This window comes from Procambarus clarkii, chromosome 86, assembly GCF_040958095.1.
Source record: "Procambarus clarkii isolate CNS0578487 chromosome 86, FALCON_Pclarkii_2.0, whole genome shotgun sequence".
In the NCBI taxonomy this organism is placed as follows: Eukaryota; Metazoa; Arthropoda; class Malacostraca; order Decapoda; family Cambaridae; genus Procambarus; species Procambarus clarkii.
This window is the reverse complement of record NC_091235.1, coordinates 22,205,778-22,219,573: the sequence shown is the minus strand read 5'-3', so window position 1 is coordinate 22,219,573 and position 13,796 is coordinate 22,205,778.

The window sequence follows — 13,796 nt, the reverse complement described above, 5'->3', positions numbered from 1 at the left end:
CGCACAAGGGGACACAGGTGGAAACTGAGCGCCCAAATGAGCCACAGAGATATTAGAAAGAACTTTTTTAGTGTCAGAGTGGTTGACAAATGGAATGCATTAGGAAGTGATGTGGTGGAGGCTGACTCCATACACAGTTTCAAGTGTAGATATGATAGAGCCCAATAGGCTCAGGAATCTGTACACCTGTTGATTGACGGTTGAGAGGCAGGACCAAAGAGCCAGAGCTCAACCCCCGCAAGCACAACTAGGTGAGTACACAAGAAGGTACATTGGGTTTATGAGAGTACAAAGCATTGATGTTTTTACATTCTTGTAAAGCCACTAACACGCATAGCGTTTCGGGCAGGTCCTTAATCTAACAGATAATTTTAATGAAGTAGGTAATTTCTAACAAAATTAAAAAAATATTAACAGGTATATTGTAAGAAAATTTGACAAATTTTGTAGGTACATTAAAGTAAAATTTGAGGGCTATAAACAGGTTCATTGTAGCATAATTTGAGGATTATTTCAAGGTATAATTTACCTTGCTCAAATGCTCTAATCTTTCTAACAAACGTGACTTAACATAAGCTTCCCCCTTCCATTTCTTTCTTTCTCTTTCCCTTTCTTTCTCTCTTCTCCCTTTTTCTGTTCATTGTCTTCTACGCTCCCTTGCTATCCTCTTCTTATTCCTATTACTATCGCCTTCGGTGGTTATAATAGGAGCTGCCTCGTATGGGCCAATAGACCTGCTGCAGTTCTCATTACTACTATCCCCTACACCTGACTTTCCTCCTCAGCTCTCTCTTGCCTATTTAATGCCTGTCCCTACCTGTCCTCATCACAATCGACTTGAGAATGGTCCAGGACGGACCGAAACGTCGTCGTCCCTTCAATTTCTAGTGTGTGGTCTGGTCAACATAATTCAGCCACGTTATTGTGACTCATCGCCTGCATAAGGTATAATTTAGTTGAATATGCGTTCAATATAGCAACCATGATATAAGATGATAGCAATGGTGAGGTTTTATGGCTTAGGTATATATATTGAGGGATTTGGTAGTACAAGATACAGTGCGAGTTTAAGGCACTAGGTAGGAAACTATGAAGATGAAATTAGGTAGATTTTGTTTTTATTTTTTAATAAGGCAAAAGTTGGACAGCTTTTCAATTCTTTAAGGAGTGAGTTCCACAGACTAGGACCTTTTATTTGCATAGTGTTTACACAGATTAAGTTTGACTCTGGGGATATCAAAGATATTTATTTCTGGTGAGGTGATTATGGGTCCTATTATATCTGTCCAGGGAGAGTTTCAGAACAGGGTTTTGTAAATGTAAATGGAACAAGAGAATGTGTGGAGTGAGTTTATGTTTAGCATATTTAGGGATGGGTTACAATCACTTGGTTACTACCTACTGTTAGCAAACTGAGGATATTTGGCTAAGATTTCTAGTATCAGATAATTTTGAATGAAATATTTACACATCTCTTGAACATTTGTTATAGAATTGTCTCTAAATTCACATTTTTTCGGTGGGTGTGCGAATAATTTCATTGACACAGTTTACATTTGGTTCGGTCTACCTCAGCGATAATAAAAATTCCAAGAGATACTTACAACCGAGTCTAAGCCGAACAGTAGTAACATCTAAAGTCTGCTGATTTTATTGGATTATCCATAGATGGGTGGCTTGTATTGTGTATTGTTAAAATTGGCCAAATGTGAAAGTTTGAAAACGCCACATACATATAGAAAGTAACCTAACCTAGCACTCCTAGGCTTAATGCACGCTATTTTAATCCTAATATAGTACATATGTGCTATATTAGACCTAGGAATATTTAAGATTGGTTTTCAGCTTATTTTTTTCTAGACTGCAATTAAAGTACAAAAAGTGAATTATTGGTGGTTCATCACTTCATATCGGTACTTTCGGTCAAATAGTTACTGCAAGTACTATAATTTCTGGAGGCTGGGCAGTATTTAGAATACCACCTTTTGTCATCATAAATTAATTGACCCGTCTTATTTTACAAGGGCCCAGTCTTATTAAGAAATTGGTTAAACTCCCTTCACATAGGAGTTTTTTAACTCCTTAGAGTAAACAATTGACAAACCAATGCTATATGGAATTCCACCACGACCGTAGGATGTGTTGCCATAACAAGAACATTACTATAGCTCAAGGAAAGAATATATATAAAAACCCTTCTGGGTCAATGGTATTTTTTTGTGGGTGGGATTGTGGGGGTGTGGTGCATTTGGTCATGCACCAAATGTCAACAATTTCCGCTAACGGTACAAAACAAACTTCCATGCTTGCAAGCTAACTCAAGAGTCGACTAGAATGTGAACGAAACCTTAATCAAGATCCACCACGAAGGTTCTTGACCCAAAGAACGATGGAGAGCAAATATATCGCGATTTTCTGGCACTCGGCAGATCACTAACGTGAATACTGTAGTTTCTTTTGTGACTTATCAACCTGGAACAGGGACTGACCACTCAAGAACATGAGGTCGTTGAATAGTATTTATATTTACTATTTGGGACTGTTTGTTAATAATCACTGCTAACATGGCATCACTGCAATTAATGTAGTTAGATCTAAAGAAACTACAAAACAAAATGTATTACTTACGTTAATCAGCTGGCTGTGCACCGATGTAATTCCTGTAAAACTGGCAAGATTGTTGCTCGTGTTGAAGTTTAGACACAGGATGATGTAATCTATATATGTGTTTAGAATTTATAAAAATACAACAATGCCGCGGACTCCACTCCAGGCGAAACTTATAATAGTACTTACCGAGTCTGCGCTCAAGCGTTCGTCCTCCCGGCACTGAACTAGCACTTACATATGAGTAAATCATTCCACTCAATCACTGGGACAAAGGAAATGTTCTCACCAACATTAACTAGAGGTGTTTATATGTTCAAATCTTGAGTAAAACAGTTCAGCACAAGCTTCAAGCCTAAAGTTGATAGCACAATTAAGCACACACGCAGTCTATAAAGCACTTTTCTCGACTATAACCACACACACATCACAGAGCGGACACCTGGAGCTGCCAAGTGGTGGGCAACGACTTGTAAACACAGACACGTGGACACGTTCAGATCCTATACTGTTTTTGACATCAAAATCCCCCAACGACAAAGCAAAAATATACTAACTTCACAGGCTTCAGCAAAAATTGACGGGTTGTCACGTTCTCTATTCATGGGTCCTCAGTTAGGATATATTCGGGCAATTTAGTACATCATCTTAGTGACATTGTGAACGTTCATCAGGGCTAATGAGGTAACTGTCCACAGCGACGTCCCAAGTGATCATCATGGCATTTTCGTGTGAAATATACTGATGTAATTCCTCAGGAGTTTTTGTGATCGTAATGATATATTTCCTGAGAGACCTATATGGTTGCTTCAGTGTTTCTTAATATATTTTCTGCGAGAAGAGGACTAGGGACAAAAAGGATGGGGACGAGGGGGAGAAACAGACTATCCCAGGCACTGCCTGGTAGCCCTACTACAAGTGTTTGTGTATTTATATAATACGTTATTGGGATCATCTTTTCCACCCCCAACCACAACACCACCGTGACGCGCCACACCCCACACCACCACCGTGACACACCACACCCCACACCACCACCGTGACGCACCACACCCCACAACACCACCGTGACGCACTACACCCCACAACACCACCGTGACGCACCACACCCCACAACACCACCGTGACACCCCACAACACCACCGTGACGCACCACACCCCACACCACCACCGTGACACACCACACCCCACAACACCACCGTGACACACCACACCCCACAACACCACCGTGACGCACCACACCCCACCACCGTGACACACCACACCCCACAACACCACCGTGACGCACCACACCCCACAACACCACCTGGTTACCTGGTTGATGGGGTTCTGGGAGTTCTTCTACTCCCCAAGCCCGGCCCGAGGCCAGGCTCGACTTGTGAGAGTTTGGTCCACCAGGCTGTTGCTTGGAGCGGCCCGCAGGCCCACATACCCACCACAGCCCGGTTGGTCCGGCACTCCTTGGAGGAATAAATCTAGTTTCCTCTTGAAAATGTCCACGGTTGTTCCGGCAATATTTCTTATGCTTGCTGGGAGGACGTTGAACAACCGCGGACCTCTGATGTTTATGCAGTGTTCTCTGATTATGCCTATGGCACCTCTGTTCTTCATTGGTTCTATTCTACATTTTCTTCCATGTCGTTCACTCCAGTACGTTGTTATTTTACTGTGTAGATTTGGTACTTGGCCCTCCAATATCTTCCAGGTGTATATTATTTGATATCTTTTTTTTTTTTTTTTTTTTTTTTTTTGAGATATATACAAGAGTTGTTACATTCTTGTACAGCCACTAGTACGCGTAGCGTTTCGGGCAAGTCCTTAATCCTATGGTCCCTGGAATACGATCCCTGCCGCGAAGAATCGTTTTTTCATCCAAGTACACATTTTGCTGTTGCGTTAAACAGAGGCTACAGTTAAGGAAATTCAAATTGCAAACTGCAAATAGCCATTTCCTACTGTATAACATATATGGACGATGTAATGTACTTAAAGCAGACCTGCTACCGAAACCTACAGGTAACACAGCTATGTTATGTATGGGTGACTTTAATGCTCGTCACACTGCTCTTGGTGACGTTCAGTGTAACAATAATGGAAGGGTCTTCTTGAAATACCTTAATGATCATAATATTACTGTGTATGATACTGATAAACAGACCCATTTATTGGGGGGTAGACTGGATTATGTGATTGGATACAGCCTAGTAGATAGCAACGTCAACGTTAAGCTCATCCCAGAACTAGTAAGTGATCATTTTGCAATATATTGTGAATACAATGTGGCGGATATTAGGTCCAATCCTCATCCTAGAGTTAAAATTAACATTCCAGACAATCTTAAACAGCACTTTAAGGCTTATGTACATAAGTGGTACACTGGGTATACACCTGTATCAGTGGACCACTTTTACAATGATCTTGTCAGTATCATTACCAGTTATTATGATACCTGGGTTAAATCAAGGAAAAAAAAGAACACTCGTTCTTCCTCATGGACAGAGGATCCTATTATTATTGCAGAGCGAGCTAAAGTGCTTCAGCTTGCTGACTCTTATAAACGAGACAAAACAGCTGACAATTTACTTGCATTCCTTAATGCCAACAGAGATTTTCGCGAGCTTAAGGGTCAAGTTAAGAACACATATTGGGAACAATTCCTACAAGGTATCAATAGAACTACAACATTATCAGAAATGTGGAACAAAATTAAAAACATTACCAAACCTTCAGCCCCAGTTCAGCTTCATCATACTCCTGCAGAATATGCTGACATGCTCCTAGCTCAATGGTCTAGTGTCTCACAAATTTCTTCCTTACCCCCAGATATACAGCAGCATTTAAGACATACCAACATTAACAGAAACTTTAATATTGAAATAGCACGCTCCTCACCAGATTTAACGGATCAGTTTCCTATAACCCCCTTTGAATTAACATCAGCATTAGGAAAACCTAGGCAAACTGCCCCTGGTGAGGATGGTATAACTTATAACATCTTGAGCTTACTGAATGATGTCCCTAGCCACCCTCTGCTTGACCTCTATCAAATGAGTCTCTCACAAGGTATCTTGCCAAAGAAATGGACACAAAGTCTCATAATACCAATTCCTAAACCTAACTCTCAAAAATTCAGACCCATTTCCCTTACATCTTGCATGTGTAAAGTCTTGGAGAGAATTGTTCTCAATCGTGTCATGTTTCAGGTCAAAGAAAAACTGGCCCCAAACCTATATGGGTTCATGCCCAAGTGTAGCACACAAACATGCTTTGCTGAATACTTTGTAAACTCCCAGGATGGGACACAGGCAGCCTTTATTGACCTAAAGTCAGCTTTCAATGTAGCGAATGGCGAAATAATATTAGAGCAACTTGCTGAATTTGGAATCAAAGGTAATCTTCTGAGTTGGATAAAGAGCTACCTATCCAACAGGCGTGCTAGTGTCCTATTTAAAGGAGTTAAAAGTACAAGAACAGATGCATTCGAACTAGGCACACCTCAAGGCGGTGTCCTAAGCCCTATGCTCTTCAATATACTTATGCACAAACTTATCCATGACATACCTGTACAACCTACGGAAACAGTTATATGTTATGCTGATGACATTTGTATTATGGCACACAGTAAACCAAGGCTACAAATGTTACTTGATGCATTCTCCAAGAAAGTAGTAGAATGTGGCCTCATAATCTCTGTTGATAAAACAAGGGTTCTTATTCCCCATTCTCTTCATGCTAACTATACTATTAATGGAGTGCCCGTGGAGACTTGTGAGTCTTATAAATATCTTGGAGTCGAGGTTAATGATACAAATCTCATCAGCAACCTGCGTAAAAAACTTGTTGAGCGTCTTAAACCTCTCAGAACTCTTGTTGGCAAAGGATTTGGCATTAACATAAAATATGCTCGTAGTTTTTATATTGCCTTTATACGATCTGTTGTTGATTATTATGCCTTGCATCTTCTTAATTTTTCTCCTAAACAATTACAAGGCCTAGATGTAGTACAGAATGATGCCATGCGCATCATCCTGGGTTGTCCTAGAACTGTCAGAATTGTTAACATGAGAAAGGAACTAAACTTACCTTCCATTTACGAAAGAATAGTTCTACTTAGTACTATGTTTTGCGCCAAAACTTTGAAAAATAATGGTCCCCCCAGCTCTATTCAAATTAAATTGAGATCCATTCTAAACAATTCTGACTGTTCCCTCAATCCGCCGCAAAAAGCTCCCTACAGTGTGTGGCTCAGTTGTTGTGTCTATAATCTTCAGAAACTGAATGTATCTCTTAACCCTGATAAAACTGTTCACTATATTCCCCCTTGGAAAGATGTGGAGGTCTCTCTGCATTATACTCCCATCAGTGTAAAACAAATGTATAACACTGACATTTTGAGATGTATAACATTAGAAGCTATTGACAGTCATCTTCAAATTCTCAAACCGACTGAATCCTATGCCTTTACTGATGGCTCTGTGCAGTTAGGCACTGGTAGAACAGGTTGTGCATGTGCAGTGTATAAAGGGAATGAAATGATCATGACTAGTACACAGAGATTGAACAACTGGGCAAGCACGACACAGACCGAGCTATTGGGTATTTATCTAGCCACTGAATACCTTAAGCTCAATGGTGGTGGAGTTATTTTCTGTGACTCTAAAAGTGCTCTGCAGTCCTTAAATAACCCATCACAATGTATGTCGGAAGTAGCTTGTAATATTAAATGGAATGGAATTTTTGCCAATGATAATAATTCTTGTATAAAATTTGTGTGGATCCCATCCCATGTTGGAGTTGAAAAACATGACTTTGTAGATCAATTGGCCAATGAGGCTTGCAGGAAAGAAAACATTGATTATGATTTTGGACTATCTAATGCAGTTATTAGAAACATACAAATTAAAGAAATTAATTCAGATTTAGAAGAACTAAGAAATGCACAGAGACCTGAAAGCTGCAGTATTAAAAGTTATGACAAGTTCTGTAATAATAGGTATTTGTATGGTCAGCACAGTAACCGGACCAGGCAATGCGATGTAGTAATCGCGCGAATTCGCCTTGGCTATAGACACATCTGGCAGGTTAGTGAGGCTGAGCCACTACCAGAATATTCAGATTGTAAACTCTGTGATAAACCTTTAATGCATTCACTAGAACACTATATTGATGAATGTGAAACCGTAAAGGACTTTAGACCTCCTGGCCTATTGTACCACCAACTGTGTAACTATTTTATTGACTCAGGTGTTCTGGACGACATCCTAACAATTTACCCAAAATTTGCTTGTCCATTTTAAAGAATGAAGAACAATTTCTACTTATATTCTAAGCTGTATCACTTATGAACCCATCCCTGCACTTGTGTGGCAGTGCACAATAGAAAGTTGTTTTCACATATCCACACATTAAAACATTGATTGTAACCGTGATATATATGTGCTTCAGCCTACAGTTTAGGCCTATTGTCTTATGTATGACCCTCTGTCCTGCGTGACAGTGAATACTAGCATTAACCTCAATTTAATAAGACTATCAAAATCCTCAGATTAGGCAAAATTGTAATTAATTTTGTCAATAAAGATGTTAATAATAATAAATACAGTTAAGGAATTGCGCCCAGTAAATCCTCCCCGGCCAGGATACGAACCCATGACATAGCGCTCGCGGAACGCCAGGCGAGTGTCTTACCACTACACCACGGAGACTGTGATCTCTCTCGTCTTCTTTCTAGTGAGTACATTTGGAGGGCTTTGAGACGATCCCAATAATTTAGGTGCTTTATTGCGTCTATGCGTGCCGTACACCGTGACGCACTACACCCCACAACACCACCGTGACGCACCACACCCCACAACACCACCGTGACGCACTACACCCCACAACACCACCGTGACACACCACACCCCACAACACCACCGTGACGCACTACACCCCACACCACCACCGTGACACACCACACCCCACAACACCACCGTGACACACCACACCTCACAACACCACCGTGACGCACCACACCTCACAACACCACCGTGACGCACCACACCCCACAACACCACCGTGACGCGCTACACCCTACAACACCTACCCTAAGCCCCGGGGAGCAGTTAACCAGATTTTTACCACCCACAAAAGAAATGTACTCATCCTGTGAGCGGTAGCGCAAAAAGGATTTCAGTTGGCACAAAAGGTCTTTATCGGACCTCAACTGAGATTATTACCTTAAATAATTTCATCTATCCTTCACAACTTTTACTCCTCTTGTCCAGGCACTGGCCAACTCTTGTCGAGCAGTGGCGAACTGCTCTCTGGACCTTAGGCCGTTCTTAGGAAGCATAAACGGGCTTCAAAGGGGTAACCTGTCCAAACATTTAATGTACCGCGGCTTTGACGGTAATACTTATGCTTCCTAGGACTAATAAGCATTGGTCCCGCACCATGTTCTCTCTTCCATATATTTCCTATAATTCTCCTCTCTCTCCTCTTACATTGAAATGGTCTCGGGGCTTAGCGTCCCCGCGGCCCGGTTCCTCGACCAGGCCTCTCTCACATCCATCTGAATTTCTTATATTATTTTACTCTTTCTCTCATTCTCTATCCTCTGCCTCACTTTCCCCCACCATCTCACTCTCTTCACATTACCCCCATCTTCTAAAGTCCACGAAATATATGTTCGTTTCATCACCTTCAGCCCATCATCAGCCACGTACCCCTTCTCCACCCTCGTCCCCTCTGCGTCACTCCCTCTCCATCCCTAAGGACACATTATGGAGTTGTCACAATGACGTACTCGCAGTATTTTCGGAAGGGACGCCAACCTTTGTTCCCCAGAAGTGAATTTCACCAGACTTGTCTTCCCATCTATTAGGAGCTCGCTTGTCTTGTTTTTTTTAGGTCTTCAACCACAAAGCTAGAGGCATTGTTTTTCCTGTGCGACTTTCCTCTCTCTATTATATATATATATATATATATATATATATATATATATATATATATATATATATATATATATATATATATATTAAAATATACAGTCACAAGCGCCTAGATAGTTACAATGCAACCATAAAGGGATGGTGAAGGGGGGGGGGGGGGTAGAAATAGCATAAGCTACTCTATCCCTTTGAGATGTACTTCTTTCTTGTCTCAATAAACATACTTGAACTTGAAAGGGATGGTAAAGAGGTTGTGTGAGACTATACGTGTGCATCTACCTAGCACATTAGATCTAAGGTATCAGTGAACACACACACACTTAACCCGTTTCCTTGTGTTTCTAAGTCTTTTTAACGCTGCCTTCCCCTACCTCACCTTCTCCGCCAAGCCGAGGCATACCATATGAGCACCCGGATCAATAGCTGCTAGCGTGAACAGCTGACATTATCACAATACTTCGTGCAAATTGTTGGACCATGTTGCTTCGTTGGCTAACATTGGCGCCAGGATTGTCGAGTAGCCTAGCGGCCAGGGCGGGCGATGCCACCTTTGTATCGTTTTAAGGCAGACTTATATATCTATGTATTGTCTTAACATAACCTTTAGCGTAGCGACGCCAAGTTCTCAGTACTACTGGAAATATATCAACCTAGCCGAACTTATTCTAACTTAGCATAACAACATACATTAAAAGGAAAAACAATACGAACTTAATCAAGTTGGTTGATACGATAACCAAATTCTGGGACGACCCTTCATTGTAAGCCTATGTACCGTTTTAAGCTTCCTCAATGTGCTGTCTGAGGTGAGGGTGCCACGATGGGTCTGCATACTCTAAGACTGAGCTCCTGTAGGTGGTGTACAGTGATCCAAATGCTTCTTTATTTAGGTTCGTAAATTCTGTTCTGATGTTCACCAGTTTAGAGAATGCTACCGACATTCTATTTATGTGTCTGAAGTTTACACGTGGTGGTGCGCAGGTCACGTGGTGGTGCGCAGGTGGTCACGTGGTGGTGCGCAAGTGGTCACGTGGTGAAGTGCTAATGATTTTGTTGTGCACCATTTTGTAACTGCTCAGTCAGACGTCAAAATTAGTATGTCACATATGCACTTATTCATAAGCAAGATATTGACTATAAGCAAGTGCGAGAACGGGTTGCAGCCGTCTATAGAGAACGGTCGAAGACTTAACAACATAATCAAAATAACTAGCAGTCCGCAGTACCCATCATTGAAAAAGAAAAACTATAGCACTGAAAACATGTTTATGCACTGTGAGGAGACTACGAGCTCTGGGTACATTCATTACATAGAGTCTATACTTACATTAGGGAGCATAATTACCATCAACGGACATGGCAACATATAACCCACTGCCTCGAATATAATTACCTTGTTACCGATATGATACATTACCTTACACCCTTCTCTCTGCCTCTGGTACGTCCACCTTGCCTGTGATGTAGTGTCAACCTTTCCCTGGTTGTTTTGCTACCTTCCATTCTCCCAGCTACCCCAACCTCTTGCCCCACCCTAACTCTTTACCCACCTCGTCCTACGTTTTGCTATACCCCACTTCAACCCCCCTCCCTTTCCCACAGAGCAACGCCGCTCCCACAGAGCAACCCCCCTCCCACAGAGCAACGCCCCTCCCACAGAGCAACCCCCCTCCCACAGAGCAACGCCCCTCCCACAGAGCAACCCCCCCTCCCACAGAGCAACGCCCCTCCCACAGAGCAACCCCCCTTAGAGCTCTCCTCCCCCCCCACATCCGCGTCTCTCTCTCGTCCTCCCCAATTCACCTGACTAGTTAAGTTCACCTGACCTGTGTCACCTCATTTTCCTTCGAGTTCTCTGCCAATTCAGTTTTGATTAAACTGTCGGAAAGATAAATACGTTTTACAAAATATCCAGAGCTATTTTGAATATTTTCAAATATTTCTTTTGAATCCGCAGTTTTAAAAAATAATCGGCATATTTAAGTTAGATCTAGTTTTTAAGTTTGAGTCTAATGAAAATCTCTATAATGTATATTGTATATAAGAACTATCATTCAGTAAGCTAAATTTGTTAAAAAATTATACTTTAAGAAAGTTCAGTTTGTTAGGCTACATTGACTTCCACGCACAACACAAGCGCATGCACATACGCCAGTGAATTTTGCGCACTGTTTTATGTCCTAATTTTCCCTGCAACAATTACTAATTAAGTCATAGAACAAGAAGCCATAATCAACAACGATTAGAGACACAATCAACGTTTCGTTTTTCCCTTCATCCACCACTGAAATACTGCCTAAAATCAGGATATCCCTGCGTAATTATTTAGAGTTAATACAGACATACAACAAATGACATATTATCCCCGCCTCCCTCCTGCTTGCAATGGAATTAACCCATAAATTGGGACCCAAACAACAGTAATTAGCCACCACCTGTAGCCTGGTTAAAATAGGCCGGCTGGGCGAAATGTCAGCTGAAGACAACATTACGCTAACGGCTGTCTTCCACGGAAGGTTAGTCCGTGACTACCAGCCCTCAGGAACGGGTAACCCTACTCTCCGCTCCTGGTAATTTCCACCGGACGGCTTCGCAACACGGAATGTTTAATTGCTCATAATTATGACCACCTGGTAAGTTGATGAAGCTTCGAGTAATATCAGTGTTGGTTAATGTAATGTTGATTTTTATTTATGAGTGATTGCTGAACCAAATAATAGATATCCGGATTGTATTGTATAAATCGCTGTTGTTTTTGTAACTTCCATATATGTAAACTGTTCTTTTAATGGTTTTCATTTGATTTTATCAGTACTGAACTAACGATAGATGTTTGGGAGAATCCTTATCGATTATTTTCATGTATTTCTATACGGACGGACCATTAAGTTCCTATTGATAACGTGCTAAGCCTCAGACAACCTTAAGGAATTAATTTTTTTCCGAAAGATCGAGAGAGCGTTGAGGCTTAAGTGTGACTGAAGATGAGTACCATTGACAGAGTAGCCTACACGTCGATATTGGATTTGATTGGAGTTTTGTGTCGATGAGTGCCAGCCATTGTATGCAGGTGAATAAGTTTGCGCTGAGGACCTAACAACTCAATTTCGAACTGAATCACTCGAGCGATTCTCCCCTCGGCCTAACAACCCCTCGGAGACTATTTCCTGTGACTCACGAACTCGTTATTACAGACAGACAGACACGGGCGCCTGACGGGGAAGGTTGACGGCGCGGACGGGTCCCTGGGGGCGCTGGGGATGATGACGGGGTGAGGAGAGTAAAGGGAGGAGGAGGAGGAAGAGAGGCGTGCGCAGGGAAACGATGAAGGGTGAAAGGACAAAATTTAAGAGATAACGAAGGAAAGGTTTGATAGAAAACGGTAAGCGGGAAAAACAGTAAGAGGGGAGAATGGGTAGAAGAGTGCATGATGTGGGAGCTGGAGTGAGGAGAATGAAAGGAGAAGATAGAACAATTATAAGGGGAAGATAGGAATCCAGAGAAAATGACTGTGATTAAGGAAAGTGATTGTTTGAGGAAAGTGACTGATTAAGGAAAGTGACTGGGATTGAGGGGAAACCACTAGGATTGAAACACATACCAGTATCACGAAGGATAATAGTATCAAAGTGGAATACAATGAAGGAGACCGAGGAATGGAAGACAAATGAGAAGGAGAATAAGGGGAATGTTGACTAAAGAGATGATAGGAAGAGAGGTTGAAAGATTAGAGGAAATTGGCGAGGGGGAAGCGGTAGGGGTGAGGGGAGAGGTTAGGGTGAGGGGAGAGGTAGGGGGAAGGCAGGGGAAGCGAGGGGTGAGGGGAGAGGCAGGGAGTGAGGGGAGAGGCAGGGGGTGAGGGAAGAGGCGGGGGGGGGGTGAGGGGAGAGGCAGGGGGTGACGGGAGAGGCAGGGGGTGAAGGGAAGAGGCAAGGGGTGAGGGGAGAGGCAAGGGGTGAGGGGAGAGGCCAGGGGGTGAGGGGAGAGCCAGGGGGTGAGGGGAGAGGCAGGGGGTGAGGGGAGAGCCAGGGGGTGAGGGGAGAGGCAGGGAGTGAGGGGAGAGGCAATAGGTGAGAGGAGAACATTAAACAAAGAAGAATAGTAATAGGATGAGAGGGAGGAAATGAATGTCGAGGATTTGGAAGATGAGTGAGAGAGTGAAGGGAGAGTTGAGCTCTGAAGATAATCGGAAAGACATATGAAGTGTGCGGAAGAAAGCAGAAATTTTCCTAAACAAAGGAGAAACCTTCGAAAGTA